Source organism: Mustela erminea, chromosome 4, assembly GCF_009829155.1.
Source record: "Mustela erminea isolate mMusErm1 chromosome 4, mMusErm1.Pri, whole genome shotgun sequence".
NCBI classification, from domain to species: domain Eukaryota; kingdom Metazoa; phylum Chordata; class Mammalia; order Carnivora; family Mustelidae; genus Mustela; species Mustela erminea.
In genome coordinates this window covers 124,821,331-124,838,901 of record NC_045617.1, presented here as the reverse complement: position 1 = coordinate 124,838,901, position 17,571 = coordinate 124,821,331, and positions in this window count along the sequence as shown.

Genomic DNA, 17,571 nt, shown 5'->3' with positions numbered 1-17,571 from the left:
GATAAAGTGGATAGGAGACATTCTAAAAGGGTAAGACAAGCATGCCTTCTTGTTTGGTAGAATGTGAAGGGTGATGAATGCAATACCCCAGTTGATAGTTTGGGTCACTGTCTCCATGAAGGTGCTAGTCTTAAACACAGGGAAGAAGATAAGGATTTTGATTTGAGATATGATAAACTAAAGACTTGCTTATTAAACATTATGGCTGCATCTTTAGTAGATGGGTATGGAATTCAGGAAAGATAACAGAAGTAAATAAATATATATGTTATTATAGTAATGTATAAAATAAAATATAACTATAGTAAATTATATAATATCTAATTATTCTTCTGATTAAAGAGTAACACATGCTCATTTTAGAAAACTGAGGAAAATCAGAAAATGTAAAGCAGATATGCAGTTGGGTGAGCTTATAGATTTAATAGTTAAATATCCTGAATAATAATTGTTACTTAGGGGCGACTGGGTGGCTCAGTGGGTTGGGCCTCTGCCTTCAGCTCAGGTCATGATCCCAGGATCCTGGGATTGAGCCCCGCATCCGGCTCTCTGATCAGCGGGGAGCCTGCTTCCTTCTCTCTCTCTGCCTGCTTCTCTGCCTACTTGTGATGTCTGTCTGTCAAATAAATAAATAAAAATCTTTTAAAAAAATAATAATTGTTACCTAGCTCATATGTGAAGTCTACATTTTCAAAGACTTATTGAATACTAAAGTGTATTTATAAGTAAAACGAAACTGTATACATAAGATATTTTGACTACCATGTATAAGGAATGACTTTAATAAACTGAAGACCATAAGAAAGTTCCATATTAACTATGCCAAAATCTCAATCATTCATAACAACCAAATTAAGTCTTCTACTTTATGGAAATATCTTTGCAGCAAGCTCATCTTGGCAGGACCATTAGAAAATGGTGTTACAGAATACCAGTCTCCACAAGAGACCCAGCCTCAGGTTTATCGACAGTTGAGACAGATACCTGTAAACACCTGCTCCTATAGTTTTCTATTTTCTGTGTATGTAATTCTAAGATCTCAAATAATAAGTGGCGAAATACATGAGCAAATCCAAAACTTTCTTTGAGAAATAGCCTCTGTCTTTGGTGATCTCTATTGTCAATTTCCATTAAGAGGTGGACTGGAACCTCTTTAGGACAAGAATAAAATAAGTATCTATCATTTTCATAAGGGATTGTATAAATTTTAGGTTCATATATTCAGTGTCTCTCTCACTCATGTAGATCCTATACCCTCTAGGCACTTACTAAAACAACTATATAAGCTTATAAGATCTCTTCTTGTTTAGTAAAGTGTAACTTGTGTACAGTGCACAAATCTTAAGTGTATAGCTAGATGAATTCTCACATGTGCTGTGAGAGACCTATGTAATCACCACCAAGATCAAGATAGAAAATGTTTTCAACACCTAAGGAAGAACCCTTGTGTATCTACCCAGTAACTACTGCCTTGAACCCCCACAGATAAACATTATTATGAACTCCAACATCATAAATTAGCTTTTCTTATTCTTGAAATACAAATAGAATCATTTAGTATCTTTAGCGTCTGGTTTCTTTTGTTTAAAATATTCTTTTTAAGACTTCTCTATAATGTTACACGTTTCAGTATCTGTCTCTTTTATTGCTGTATAGTATTCCATTGTATAAATACACCATAGTTTGCTTATTCACTTTCCTATGATGGACATTAGGGCTGATTCCATTTTGAGTCTATTATGAATAAAAATAGCATAAACACTCAGTATCCACATTTTTGTGGATTTAACACAGGCATTTAATTTCTCTTGGCTATTACCCAAGAGTGTATATATGTATGTTCAACTTTAGAATATACTATAAAACAATATTCCAAAGCTCTTTACAGATTTGTACTTTCAGCAGAAAATTTAATCCTCACTTAGACACAGTTTCTTTCAATTCTGTGGGCAGAATTCATATTATATCAGGATAATATGAGAAATATAAAAACTTCTTATTCTACTAGATTATTAAGCTCAGACTTGTTTCGAAGTAGAACACAAGAAGTACACACCTTTACTATACTATTTTACATACCCAAAGAAATGTCTCATTGAATTTTATCAAGAATCTGTATTAGAAACAGAAAAAGAAAAATTAGAAGTATTTAGAACTTCTAATCACTATGACAGATGAAGATTTCTCCAACTTATTCAAAACCAAAGAAATGTTAGATTTGATCTTTTAGAAAATTTTAATACATAGCCAAACTCAAAAGTGAAAAAAGGAAAAATCCCAGGTACTCTAAATATAAAAGGGAATTATAGTCAGAGTAAAATGTTGGGGTTGACATCAAATGGCCTACCCAAGAATCAGAATGTGAAACATGCCTAAGGAACAGGGGTTGAAACACTCACACAAGAATCAATAGTCAAATACTTTTCTGGATTCACATCAATACTTCAAATTCAGCTTCTCCCAAGGTAAACTACTTATCTTGTGGATTTTCAAACTCAGTGCATTTCATTCAACCAGTTAACTAAACCAGATTCAGGGCTTGGCAAACTTCTTCTATAGAGTTGTATAGTAAATATTTTAGGCTCTGCAGACCAGATGTTTTCTGTCACAGCTACTCAACTCCACTTGCTATAGTGCAAAAGCAGCCATCCATGATACATAAATGAGCAGCCATGGCTCTGCTCCAATAAAACTTTATTTACAAGAACAGGCAGCAGACCAGATTTGGGCCAAGGGTTATGGTTTTCCTACATTTGCTTATTAGGGCAACAAGCTAGGCTCTTCAACATCTAATCAATCATCTAATCCATTTTTAAATTGCAGTGCAATCTGTTCCCACTTCTCATTTGTTGACAACCCAAATTTATTATATTTCCATGTTCTTATGTGTACTTCATTCACTTTCACCTGATTTATAATAAATAGTTCATTGTGTCAATATTTAAAAAAATATTTTATCCATTCTCTTGTGATTGAATATTTGGGCTATTTATATATTTGTGCCTCAGTTTCCTCTATTGTATCTATTTCTTATGATTTTTCATGTATTAAATAAGTAAATGTACATAAATTGCTTAAAACAATGTCTGATGTGATAAAGCCCATAAGAGTTTTCTACTATTGCTATATTGTAGCTGTGTCTGGATGTCTACCTCCCTATTGGACTGCAAGTTTGTGGAGTTCAAAAATTATGTTCCTTCACTCTTCTTATGCCCAGGACCTACCATAGTGCCTCAGTGACTATTTCTTAAATAAATGAATGAATGAAAAACTAAAGAAAGAATTGATTTGATATATAGATTCTAAACAATTCCAACCAAAAGCCCAGAGTGCTCTCATGGAATTTGATGAGTTAATTCTTAAATTTATTTTGAAGAACAAAGGAGTGAGAAAAGATAAAATATTCCTGAAGAAAAAGAAAACTGTGGAAAACTTGACACATAAGATATTGAATATGAAAATAAACTTCTTTAATTAGAGATTCAAAAACTGGCAAAAAAATAACAGAAAAGAAAACATGAAAGATAACTGTGCATTTGTGGAATTTTGGTAATTGGCAGAGGTGGTATTGTAAATCAGTGGGAAAATTGGGAACTAATCAATAAACAGTATAAGGGCAACTAATGATCAGTATGATTGAAAAAAAAAAATGGCCCCTGCCTCACACCATACACAAAAATAAATAACAGATAGATCAAAGACATAAATATGCAATTACAATTCTCCAAAAAATTTTCAACTATAACCATAAAAGAAAACATGAGTGCTAAAATGAAATACTTCTTTTAATCAAATGACATCACTTTAATAGGGAAAATGCAGTTCCTAAACTAGAAGAAATTATTTGTAACATATATAACTGAAAAAAGTTTCATATCCAAAATGTATGAAGAAATTCTAAAAATCAAACAACATGAGAACAAACAACCCAATTGAAATATAGCTAAAAGACTCAAACACATGTTTCACAGAAGAGGAAACACGTATGGTAGCACCCTCAATGTCAGTAATCACAGAAATGTAAATTAAGAGCATATAAGAGGCCAAAAATTGGCAAGAATCAAGAAATCTGATAATACAAAATGTTGTAAGTAAGTGAACCAAGGGTAATTCTTATAGACTGCCAGTGGAAGTGTAAAATGGCACAGAGAGAAAGTGGAGAAAAGTGTAGCATCATCTTATAAAATCTAACATTTACTAAATGACCACTTACAGCTATCCACTCTAGAAAACTTTAAAACATGTGTATCATGAGATGTGTACAAAAATGTTCATAGCAGCACTGTTCATAGTAACAACAACAACAAAACTAGAAACACCCCAAGTGTCCAATGATAGGTAATAGATAAATTGATTTTTTTCTCCTTACACAATATTACACAAATATTATATAACAGTTGAAAACTAATGAATCGTACACAATGACATGAAAGACTCATGGAAATCTCATGCTCAGTGTAAAAGGAAAGTCCCACACCACTTAAAATTAAAAGATACAATTGTGAAGCTCAAAAAAGTTAAACAATATATTGTTTTAAAATGTAGACAAAGGGGTGTCCCTGTAGAGGGTGGCCCAGTCAGTTAAGCTTCTGCCTACAGCTCAGGACATGGTCCCAGGGTCCTGAAATGGAGTCCCACAGGTTCCCTGCTCAGCATGGAGTCTGCTTCTCCCCTTACCTCTGCATCTCCCCTACTTATGCTCTCTCTCTCCCTCTCTTTCTCTCAAATAAATAAAATCTTTAAAAAAAAGAAATGTAGACAAATATAAAGGTAAGGTAAGAAAATGATGAAAATAAAAGCTGAAATAGTGCTGCTTACTTAAAGCCCATAAGTGAGGAAGTGCCAGTTAGTGGGAATGGCGTGTTTCAGAATGAGTTTGTACTCTATCATATGCTTCATAATTTCCATATGTTCTATATATTTTGTATCAAATGTTATATTAAACTATCTTAAAAACACAGAATAAATGAACAAGTCATGTTAATGAAATGCCAGGTAAGACTATTATCTGTATCAAACAACTTGATTTAGAAAAGAAGAAGAAAAAAAAAAAAACACAAAACTTGATCTCCACTTCAGGCTTAGAAGGAAAAGATGATACATATATTTTTCAACATAACAAAGTAGATCAATCTTTCTCTACTATTATCTTGGAGTGATCAGATTTCTCTTGGATATTCTCAAGAAGTCACATTATTAGTTCTTATGCCCAATGCATTTAGAAGTCAGTCCTGGAGCTCTATGGGGCAACCTAGAAGCATAAAGCAAAGGTCAGTATCTAATTACTTTCTTTCCTCTGCTCCTTCCTGCCCATCTCAGGATGAATGAGAACACTAGCCTCTCCATTAAGATGATGGTGGATCATGTTAACCTCCATGTATTTATTTTTCTCTTCAATTCAAAGCCTTGAATGGATGAAATGTTTGACATTTTAAGTGAACTAAGGGGTTTTGTTATGAGGAAACATAAGGGCAAAAAAACAGATCCTGAAGAGATTTTGTACAGAAAAGATGCATTTGGGGGAGGGTGTGTAGATTGAGGAAGGAGATATATCTGGAAGCATGAGTGTGAGGCCATTCCACTCCAAAAGTCAGACCATCGAACTGGGGGAATTTAAGATTGTAGGAAGCATCTAGATGTTGCACTCAGGTAAGAAAGGAAAGGAAAAGGGGTAGGAAGAGGTCATAAAGATTGACAGATATAAAAAATATGACAAAAAGGAATTTTGCCTATGGCTTATGTATTCACACCCTCAAAAGAACAAAGAGGCAATGGCAGGGCAATATGGCCACAGATACCTAAGAATCCACCGTTACCCATGCTGTCTGGGTGATCACAGCTTTGTAGTAAAGCTTGAAATCAGGCAATGTGATGCTCCAGTTTTGTTTCTCTTTTTCAACATTTCCTTAGCAATTCGGGGTCTCTATGGTTCCATACAAATTTTAGGATTGTTTGTTCCAGCTCTTTGAAAAATGCTGGTGGAATTTTGATTGGGATGGCATTGAAAGTATAGATTTCTCTAGGCTTTATAGACATTTTAACAATGCCTATTCTTCTGATCCCTGAGCATGGAACGCTTTTCCCTCTTTTTGTGTCTTCTTCAATTTCTTTCATGAGTGTTCTGTAGTTCCTTCAGTACAGATCCTTTACCTCTTTGGTTAGGTTTATTCCCAGGTATCTTAAGGTTCTTAGTGCTATAGTAAATGGAATTGATTTTCTAATTTCCCTTTCCATATTTTCATTGTTCATGTATAAGAAAGCAACTGATTTTTATACATTGATTTTGTATCCTGCCACATTACTGAATTGCTGTACGAGTTCTAGTAGTTTGGGGGTGGAGTCTTTTGGGTTTTCCATATAAAGTATCATGTCATCTGCGAAGAGAGAGTGTTTGGCTTCTTCTTTGCCAATTTCAATACCTTTTATTTCTTTTTATTGTCTGATTGCTGTTGCCAGGACTTCTAGTTCTACATTGAACAACAGTGGTGAGAGTGGACATCCTTGTCGTGTTCCTGATCTCAAAGGGAAGGCTGTCAGCTTTTCCCATTGAGAATGATATTTGCTGTGGGTTTTTCATAGATAGATTTTATGAAGTTGAGGAATGTTCCTTCTACCCCTATACTTTGAAGTGCTTTAATCAGGAATGGATGTTTTATCTTGTCAAATGCTTTTTCTGCATCAATTGAGAGGACCATGTGATTCTTCTCTCTTCTCTCATAGATTTGTTCTATCACACTAATTGACGGGGAAAGTTGAACCACACTTGCATCACAAGGATGAATCCCACTGGTCATGGTGAATAGTCTTTTTAATGTATGTTGGATTCTATTGCTAGGATCATGTTGAGAATTTTGACATCCATATTCATCAGGGATATTGGTCTGAAATTCTCCTTTTTGATGGGGTCTTTGCCTAGTTTGGGGATCAGGGTAATGCTAGTTTCATAGAGAGAGTCTGGAAGTTTTCCTTCTGTTTCTAATTTTTTAAATAGCTCAGGAGAATATGTATTATGTCTTCTTTGAATGTTTGATAGAATTCTTCAGGGAATTTGTCAGGTCCTGTGCTCTTGTTTTTTGGAGGTTTTTGTTTACTGCTTCAATCTCATTCCTAGATATTGATTTATTCAGGTTATCAATTTCTTCCTGATTCAGTCTTGGATGTTTATAGGTTTCCAGGAATGCATCTGTTTCTTCTAGGTTGCTTAACTTATTGGCATATAGCTGTTGAAAATAATTTCTGATGATTGTTTCTACTTCCTTGGTGTTTGTCATGATCCCTCCCCTTTCGTTCATAATTTTATTAATTTGGGTCCTCTCTCTTTTCTTTTGGATTAGTTTGGCCAGTGGGTTTATTGATCTTGTTCATTCTTTCAAAAAACCAGCTTCTAGTATCATTGATGTGTTCTACTGTATCTCTATTTTCTAACTCATTGATCTCTGCTCTAATCTTATTTCACTTCTTGTGTGTGGGGTTGGCTTAATTTGCTGTTGATTTTCCAGTTCTTTAAGGTGTAGAGAGAGCTGGTGTATTCGGGATTTTTCCATTTGTTTTTGAGGGAGGCTTGGATGGCTATATATTTCCCCCCTAACACCAACTTTGTTGTATCCCATAGGTTTTGTATTGATGTGTCTTCGTTTTCATTGGTTTTCATGAATTGTTTAAGTTCTTCTTTGATTTCCTGGTTGATCCAAACATTCTTAAGCAGGGTGGTCTTTAACTTCCAAGTGTTTGGATTCCTTCCAAAGTTTTTCTTGTGGTTGAGTTCCAGTTTCAGTGTGTTATGGTCTGACAATATGCAGGGAATAATCTCAGTCTTTTGGTATCAGCTGAGCCCTGATTTGTGATCCAGTATATGGCCTATTCTGGAGAAAGTTCCATGTGTGCTTAAGAAGAATGAGTATTCTGTTGTTTTAGGGTGAAATGTTCTGTATATATCTATGAGGTTCATCCGGTCCAATGTGTCATTCAAAGCTCTTCTTTATTGATTTTCTGCTTGGATGATCTATTACTGAGAGTGACATGTTAGGATCTCCTTCTATTAAATGTATTCTTATCAATATGATTCTTTATCTTGACTAACAGTTGGCTTATGTAGTTGGGTACTCCCATATTAGGGGCATGAACATTTATAATTGTTAGATCTTCTTGGTGAATAGACCCTTTAAGAATGATGCAATGTCTTTTTTTATCTCTAACTACAGTCTTTAGTTTAAAATCTAATTTATCTGTTATAGGAATCGCTACCCCAGCTTTCCTTTGAGGCCCTTTGGCATGAAAGATGCTTCTCCATCACTTTCAGTCTGGATGTATCTTTAGGTTCCAGATGTATCTCTTGAAGATAGCATATGGATGGGTTCTGTTGTTTTATCCAATCTGCAACCCTGTGTTGTTTTGTGGGAGTCTTTAGGGAGCGTTGAGAATGATCATTGAAAGATACATTCTAATTGATATTATGTTGCCTGTGAAGTCCTTGTTTCTATAAATTTCTGCTCTATGTCACTCTTGGGTTCTTTCTTCTTTTATTGAGCCCCCACCCCCTTGATATTTCTTGCAGTGCTGACTTGGTGGTCACATATTCTTTTAAACCTTGCTGGTCTTAGAGACTCTTTATCTCATCATCCACTTTGAATGTCCAACCTTGCTGGATAAAGTATTCTTGGCTGCATGTTCTTCTCATTTAGTGCCCTGAATATGTCTTGCCATCCCTTTCTGGCTTGCCAGGTTTCTGTGGACAGGTCTAACTTTATTCTCATGGTCCTTTCCTTGTATATAAGGAAACTCTTCTCCCTAGCTGCCCTCAGAAGTTCTTGTCTAAAATTATGATTCATCAGTTTCACAATTAAGTACCTCAAGGTCTTTCTTGATTGGTTGATCTTGGGGGGTGGGGAGGGGCGGAATGTTCTTTCTACTTCCAGGACATGAACACTTGTTCCATTCCCCAGACTGGGAAAATTTTCACCCAGAATTTGTTCAACTATATCTTCTAGTCTTCTTTTTCTACCCCTTCAGGGATCCCTTAATTGTGACATTGGAATGTTTCCTGGTGTCATTTATTTCCCTGATTCTGTTTTTAAGGCTTCTAAGTTGTTTGTTCCAGACTTCCTCCTGATCCTTCCTTTCTATGGGTTTGTCTTCTAGATTACTAATTTGATCTTCTGCCTTGGTTACCCTAGCTATTAGAGCATTTAGATTAGATTGAATCTCACTGGTAGCATTTTTAAGTACTTACTGATCAGCCCTCACTTCTGCCCTTAGAGTTTCTATGTTGTCACTAATGGTCTTTTCCAGCCAAGCCATTGTCTGGATAATTGTTACCCTGAATTCCCTTTCCAACATACTGTTTATGTCTATATCCAATAGCTCTGTGGCAGAGGCCACAGTCTCTGAATTTTTCCTCTGTTGGGTGTTCTTCCTCCTAGTCATTTTGATGAGAGGTGGTTGACAGGATTTATAGCTGAGTATATCAACAACAATCCAGGCAAGGTGCACCCTGGAACGCTTTGAAGCAATTGGAAGTCACCACCAAAATGAAAGAAAAAAGAAAAAAAGAGAGAGAGAAATAAATAAAAAAAAAAAACCCACGCAGAATGAGCCCCAAAAGTAAGATTTATAAGATATATAAACAAAAACAGACCAACAAAAAGACTGACAAAAGTAAATGACAAGAAAAAAAGAAAAAAAGAACCCAGTCAAAATGAACCCCAAGAATAAAGTTTATATAATACCAGAACAAAAACACATACACAGAAACACTGACAGAAGAAAAAGATGCTCATTGTGGGCAAGGAAGGTTATTTTGGTTCTTCCTGGGTGTATCGTGTTATCTTTGTTAAAGGACTCAACTTTGCAGAGATACAGGGAGATTAAAACTAGTTTATATATAGGGGTATTATTGAATAGGGGGAAAGGATTACCTTAAAGCTTATACCTATATGTATTTAAAAAAAAAAAAAGAAAGTAAAGAAAAACACAGGAATATGTATGAAAAAATTCAAGTTAAAAGGTTATTACAGGGCACCTGGGTGGCTCAGTGGGTTAAGCCTCTGTCTTCAGCTCAGGTCGTAATCTCAGGGTCCTGGGATCGAGTCCCACATCAGGCTCTCTGCTCTGCAGGGAACCTGCTTCCTCCTCTCTCTCTCTCTCTGCCCACTTGTGATCTCTCTGTCAAATAAATAAAATCTTTAAAAAAGAAAAAAAAAGGTTATTACAGAGTATATTGTATTAAACCTCTAGTGTAATAGTAGGTAAAGAAATTAAAAAAACAAGAATTGTGAGAATGAATTTAACCCACTGAGCCTCCCAGGAGCCCCCGTGAGAATGGATTTTTTTTTTTAAAGTTGTATCTATGAAATATACAGGTTTTAGGTTAATACCGGGAGTTTAATAAATTCTTTTCTCCTGATGTTGGAGTTTTACACTTTTATGGGGACCCTGTGGTGGTTGTCCTCTTGTTCTTTTGGCTTGCCTTCTGGTGGAGGGGCCGGCCAGCATTGTTTTTCAGCAGTCTTACTTGGGTTGAGTCATCCTGCCTCCTATGAAGGGGCTCTGTGGAAACCAGTTTTTCAGGCTCTGGTTCTCTGGAGGTTTTTGGTTTTGTTTTTGTATTTTGGAGGCTTTTTGCAGCTAATCAGAGGTTTAGTGGAAAGCAAATGGCACCCAGACCTCCACCTCAGAGAGAAGCCTCAGTCTACTCCCCTCAAGGTAGTACAGAACTCACAGACTCCCCCTCTGCAAATTCTGCTGAATAGTGCAAACTCCCACAGGCAGTGAGCCCCCAGCCACTGTCTTAGGGGTCGCCTGAAGTGCCCTTTTGTCTCTGCACCCCCCTGCCACTAAAACCATGAGTGATATTAGTCCAGGGAGCCCACTTCTGGTGGCTGCCTTTGCTAGGACTGCTGTCTAGGGACCAGGCCCATGCCATTGGGTGTGCTCAGTCTCATGGCTGCTGCCACTGAGGAATCCTGGCCAGAGTTCCTTAGGTGCAGCCTGGGAGCATCCAGACCCTCCGCTGGTCCTAGAGACCATCCACACCAAGCTCTCTCAGGCACAGGTAGGGACTTCAGTCAGACCCCCATTGCACAGTGTGTGCAGAGTACAAAAGGATGTCGTTCTAGAGAGCGCCCACCAAACTCCCTCACAAATGGGTGGAAGTGCACCCAGCCAAGTGGTGATCCAAGCAGCCCACAGCTGGGGGCTCAGGGACCAGGAACTGGAGGCTCTGCCATACTCTCTCTGGCATAGGTGGTCACCAGCGATGGCCATCCTGGGTCCATGGGCTTAGACCCATGCCTATGACTACCTGATTCCACCAGTTGCCCCTTAAGATCTTTTGTTCTTTTTGAGTGCTTTTATCCAGACTCCAAGTTAATGCTGGTCTCCAATCACAGGGCACTTTCATATTGGGGTATTCCTTTCCAATGGGTCACTTCTGGTAGCTCCCTCCCCCTTCTGCTTATCCTCTTATATCAGTCCAAGAGTTCCCACTTTGCTTTATCTCTCCACTGGTGTCTTCTGCCCCCATAGAGATCTAGCAGTGTATAATCCTACATCTCAGGCTGATTTCATGGGCAGTCAGAGTGTTCTGGTAGATATTTAGCTCACTTTAGGGGACTGGTTGAAACAGGGTCTCCTACTTCTCTGCCATCTTGCCCCTCCTCCTATTTTGTTCATTTTCTACTAAAATATGATATGAATATTGGTTATATTTGCCAAAAGAATACACATATTAAAACAATTTTAATTTTGTGAATCAGCTTAAAATTTTCCCAAACAGTCATTTAATGGGCCAGATTAACAGTAAGAAAAGTCAGTAGCTTTTGGCATTAAGAACAAATATTAACAAATATTAACTTCCTGATGGTTTCATTCATTCATTCATTCATTCATTCATTCCCTCATTCAATTTCTCCATTCTCTGAATAGAATATTAACATCAAAGTGATTTAGAAAGTGTCATTTATCAGTATAATTACTGGGAAAGAGAACCTAAATGTAACATCTACTTATTAAAGGCAATAAATAAATGACATTCCCTGTGACATATATTAACAGGGTAGATTCCCTTTGTATACTTCTAGACTATAATAATATTGTCAGATACTTATTTTAAATGAATTTTGTAGATGTGTACTGTAAAACATGCATCTTCCTTCATCAATTAGTCTAAAATATTGTCCTAGATTCTATTCATAGTTGGATCTTTTAAAATCTCCCTTAATATATATGGCTAATATTTTGGGGTATCAATCATCATCATAATCATGGCCAAAAGAAAAATACTGTCTATTTAGCTAAATTACCTCATTAATAATAGTATATTAAAATTAAGCAATTGCTAACCCAAGCTGAAAGGCTTAAGCTAGTGAACTTGTAAGCACCTTATATGGCTCTGCTAAGGAATGAATTTCAACAGCAGAGACAAAGGAGAAAACACCTTTTTCTACTCCTAAGTGTACATTTATATTTTGCCCACGGATATATTATGAATGCAGAATGAATGTGACCACAACACTTGTTTTCAGCTGTCTTCAAATTTCAGCAGTTATCTATAAATGTTGATTCTCTCTTTTCATGTTATCATTAATTTTTTACTTATAACACAGTTCACAAGCCAGTGATCTACCCTTAGGTGATTTTGATTTGGCATACATCACTATGTATGTTTTTAAAGTATGTATTAGTTGTCAACATATGAAAATTGGGAGAGTTCATATAAAAATCCAGTTTTCCAACTTGAAAACTCAGATGACTGGCCAGTTTGGGGCCTGTTTCTTTGATAATTACTTCCCTTAAATTACAACAAACCTAGTTTGCCAGAGTTCCTCACCAACTTATTTTTACCTGCACCCAAGAAATGTGAGTTTTCAATTCTTCAGAACGTGTCTACTGACAAAAAGATGAAAGACAGCAAATGTTATTATTTAATAACATTTAATAACATTTAATAGTATTATTTAATAACATTATTATTTAATTGTATAAAAAGCCACCTCAATAAAAGAGAAGATAAATTGTGGTTTTTAACATGTGCTTTTCTCAAAATACCCTGTAAGAAGGTATACCTGAGCAAAGGAAAAAATTCTTAGAAATCAACATTCTGATTTTATTTTGATCGTATTTAGTTCATAAAGCCCTTTTGTAAACAAATCTCTTTAGAAAGCAAGGGCAGAGTCTGATTTATTTTACCCGGGTGAACTTAATTTTCCTGTTAATGAGGTCTAGACAATAGGAAATGTTAGAAGGTGCTAGAGGGGAATTCCAAGGTTCACAGGGTAAGGATGAAAAGTTCCAAGAGAACATAAGGTCTGTATACGGGGCAAAGATCAGCACAGATCAAAGCTGTGGCTTAAAAGGTTGAGAAATGGGAAGATGTCTTTGTGTGGATGAATTGTCACAGCAGAAAAGTCAGAGAGGAAAACTACTTACCTAAATCATCAAGACAAGTGTCTAGAATATCAGTTCTGACAGTGTGAACACTGTGGTGGTAAATGATGTATATTAAAGCTCTACATCAGGTGAATCTAGTAGTGCATAAGTTTTTTAATGGAAGGAAGGAATGGAGGGCGGGAAGAAGGAGAGATGATGGGTACAGTCACTTGATGTGAATATAAACAGGAGAAATCTAGAGAAAGAATAAGCCTGGAGGAAGAGATGGAGTGGCTTCCTTTTGGAAGCATTTTTGGGGAAAGAGTGGAGAGAAAACCAAACTTCGTTCAGTTGAAGAAGTAGGAAAAATGAATGACAAAGAATGTTCAGTATATAAAAGAATTTGCTCAAAGTTAAACAAAGGATTTACAGGTGTAGTCCAGCTTCTGTTTAGAAAGGAATTAATGAAAGCAAAACCCCAAATGACCCATGTTAGAGAAACAAAGCATTTCTCCATTTCCAAATACCATGATTAATAGTCTTTTCTCGAATTACGATTTTAAATTGTTAAGAACTTAGCTTGACTGTCCTATAAATTGTCAAATGAATTCTAGTCAAAGGCAGAATTTAATACATTTCTGCCAGAACTTCAAACACAATGGTAGAATTGTACGAATTGACTCCCTTTTCTAGATTAAGTCCCCCCAAATGTAAAAAGAATGTTCTTCATCAGCTAAGTTTCATATGCTTGTGATACATTTTAAAACTACAATGGTACCAGAGTTCTAACACGAAGTGGAAAATTGACTTGAAAGTATAGGATTTCTTTTTTCCACCAGAAACTTTCCTGGACTCTTTCTAATTCAGTGCATCAGGAAAAGCAAATAATTAAATATCTTGCTTTGGTGCTTTCATTAAATTCACCCTAGAAAGAAGCCTATTAGTTTTTAAATTATTTGGTTTTAGCAGCACTTAAATTCTCCTTACTCTTATTTCCCTTGCCACATTCTAACATTTAAAAAAAAAAAAAAACTTATTTTTCCTTACTACAAAACATTCATTTGATGCTGGTGCCCTGAAGCTTTTTCTTTCCTATTTGTCATGAAATTATTGGGTTCATGTAATACCAAAAAAAATGTACACTGAATAAAAAGAAGACAAAGCTATTAACAGATTTTCTTTTCAGAACTAGTTATTTTTGAAGTGTGTTATTTGAAAGTGTAATATGAGATAGAATATACTAGATGTTCACAAAAAACACTCCTAATAGAACACAAATAAAAATTCAGGAAGTATAGGGGGATGGAAAAAAATCTATTATGACACATGATTAGAATGGCAGAAAGTAACTCAGAAGTTTATGCAAGAAAGATCACATCCACAGGAATAAGCAGCACTGGAACCAAGAAGTTGTCCTCCAGTCTATGCTCAATCTTGATGGCCTAGGTTCTGGGTTTTAATGGACCACTCTTTCAGAGGGAGAAGACAAACCCAGGACCTAAAATTAACAACTCGAGAAACAACAAATGTTGTCAAGAATGCAGAGAAAGGGGGACCTTCTTACACTGTTGGTGGGAATGCAAGTTGGTGCAGCCACTCTGGAAAGCAATATGAAGTTTCCTCCAAAATTTAAACATAGAGCTATCTTATGACCCAACAATTTCACTACTACATATTTACCCAAAGGATACAAAAACACTGATTCTAAGGGATACATGCACCTGATATTCATAGCAGCATTATCAACAACAGCTAAACTATGGAAAGAGCCCAAATATCTAACAACCGGTGGTATAAATACATCATGGAATATTACTCAGCTATCAAAAAGAATGAAAGCTTGCCATTTGCAAGAATGTGTATGGAGCTAAAGATGCTAAACAAAATAAATCAGTCAGAGAAAGACAAAAACTGTATGATTTCACTCATATGTGGAATTTAAGAAACAATACAGATGAACATATGGGAGGGGGGAAAAGAGAGAGAGAGAAGAAAACAAACCATAAGAAATGCTTAAAGATAGAGAACAAACTGAGGGTTGATGGAAGGAGATGGGTGGGGGATGGGCTAGATGGGTGGTGGGTATTAAGGAGGATACTTGTCATGTTGAGCATTGGGTGTTGCATGTAAATGATGAATCACTGAATTATACTCCTGAATCCAATATTGCACTGTATGTTAACTAATTAGAATTTAAATAAAAATTTGAAGAATAAAAATTTTTAAAAATAAAGTGTACATTGTGGTAATTTGATATGCATTGTGAAAAGATTTGCCCCACTTAGTTAATCAACACATCCATCACCTCACTTTTTTTCATAAAAACATTAAGATCTACTCCCTTAGCAAATTTCAATTATATGATACAGTTTTGTCAGCTATAGTCACCATGTTTTATATTAGGTCTGAAGATCTTATTTATCTTTTACCTGAAAGTTTGTACCATTTACCAAACCCCCTATTGCTCCCACCTGCTAGCTACTGGCAACAATTTTTTTTTCTCTCTGTTTCTATAAGTTGGACTTTCTTTTTTTTAGATTCTATCTCTAAGTGATACCATGCAGTGTTTGAGTTTCTCTGTCTGGCTTATCTCAAATAGCATAATGCCCTTGAGATCCATCTATGTTGTATTGAATAACATTTATTTCCTTTCTCATGGCTGAACAATATTCCCTTGTATATGCACACCACATCTGTATCTATGAATCCATTGATGAATATTTAGCTGTTTCCATATCTTGGCAGTTGTGAATAATGTGATCATGAACATAGGAGTGTAGATATTGTTTTCTATATCTTATTTTTTATTTATTTTAATACATACCCAGAAGTGGGATTACTGGATCATTTGGTGATTTGGGTTTCGGTTTTTGTTTTGTTTCTTTTTTAAGGAACATCCATGTTTTCCATACTGTCTGCACCAATTTACATTCTGCCAACAGTGCACAAAGTTTCTCTTTTCTCCACATCTTCAACAATACTTCTTTTCTCATGTCCTTTTAATGAGAGCCATTCCAACAGGTGTGAGGTCATATCTCATTGAGGATTCAATTTATATTTCTCTAAATATTTGTGATTTTTTAAAAATATTAGTGATGTTGACAACCTGTTCATATACCTTTTAGCTGTCTGCATGTCTTCTTTAGAAAAATATCTATTCAGGGGCAAGACATCTGGGTGACTCGGTCAGCTAAGCATCTGCCTTTGGCTCAAGGTCATGATCCCCAGAGTCCCGGGATTGAGTCCCACCTCAGGCTCCTCACTCAGCAGGGAGTCTGTTTGTCCCTCTGCCTGCTGCTCCCCCTGCTTGTCTGCTCTTTCTCTCTCTCTGATAAATAAATAAATAAAATCTTTAAAGGGGAAAAAAAGAAAATGAAGAAAAATAATCTATTCAGGGACACCTGGGTGGCTCATTCAGTTAAGTGGCCAGCTCTTGATTTTGGCTCAGGTCATGATCTCCAGGTCCTGGGATTGAGCCCTAATTTGGGCTCCACACTCAGCAGGGACTCCGCTTGAGGATGCTCTTTCTCCCTCTCTTTCTGCCCCACCGTCCAGTCACTTGCACATGCACATGCTCACTCTCTCTCTAAACTAAATAAAAAAATCTAAAAAAAAAGAAAGAAAGAAAGACTATCTATTCAGTTTCTCTGCCATGTTTTATTCAGATTGTTTTTGTTTTGCTAACATTTTGGATTTTAACCCTTTATCAGATATATGATTAGTAAATATTTTCTCACATTCGATAGGTTGGCTTTCCATTTTGTTGATGGTTTCCTTTCCTGTACAGAGCCTTGTCTTTTTTTTTTTTTTTTAAGATTTAATTATGTGTTTTATTTTTAATGTAATCTCTGCCCCCAGTATGGGACTCAAACTCAAAACACAAGATCAAGAGCTGTATGCTCTTTGGGACTCCTGAGTGGCTCAGTGGGTTAAAGCCTCTGCCTTCAGCTCAGGTCATGGTCTCAGGATTCTGAGATCAAGCCCCGCATTGGGCTCTCTGCTCAGCAGGGAGCCTGCTTCCTGCCTCTCTGCCTACTTGAGCTCGCTCTCTCTGTGTCAAATAAATAAATAAAATCTTAAAAAAAAAAAAAAAGAGTTGTACACTCTACAGACTGAGCCAGATAGGCACCCCTCCTATACAGAAAGTTTTTGTTTGATGTAGTTCACTTGTTTATTTTTGCTTTTGTTCCCTTTGCCTTTGGCATC